Source organism: Tupaia chinensis, unplaced genomic scaffold (genome assembly GCF_000334495.1).
Source record: "Tupaia chinensis unplaced genomic scaffold, TupChi_1.0 Scaffold000075_1, whole genome shotgun sequence".
NCBI lineage: Eukaryota > Metazoa > Chordata > Mammalia > Scandentia > Tupaiidae > Tupaia > Tupaia belangeri.
Genome location: NW_006159535.1, coordinates 1,993,888 through 1,994,267, shown reverse-complemented (window position 1 = coordinate 1,994,267; position 380 = coordinate 1,993,888).

Here is a 380-nt window from a genome sequence, read left to right as displayed (position 1 = left end):
GCCCCCCCCCCCGGCCGTCGTGGGGCCAGCCTGCAAACTCTGTAAGATACCCAGACGCAGGAGGCTGTGGCGGTGGGGGGGTCACCCTCGTGTCACTTGGTGCCACCGCCTCCTGAGATTTGGCACTGAGTGCTAAAACGTCTCACTGTAGGGATGGGGAACACAGGACCCAGCCAAAGGGGCTTTGTCTAGTGAGTCACCAGTTGGGATCGGATCTGGAGGTCCTGATCCTACCAGAGCAGGTCGCCTGGGCTTTTCTGAGTCAGAAAGGCAAGTCTTGAATTCCTCACCGAAACCCGGTCTGCCTTGACCCTACGGATATAGATCAAAACCTCTGAGACGCTAACCGAAAAGAGATAAAGAAGCAGATAACCATTCTA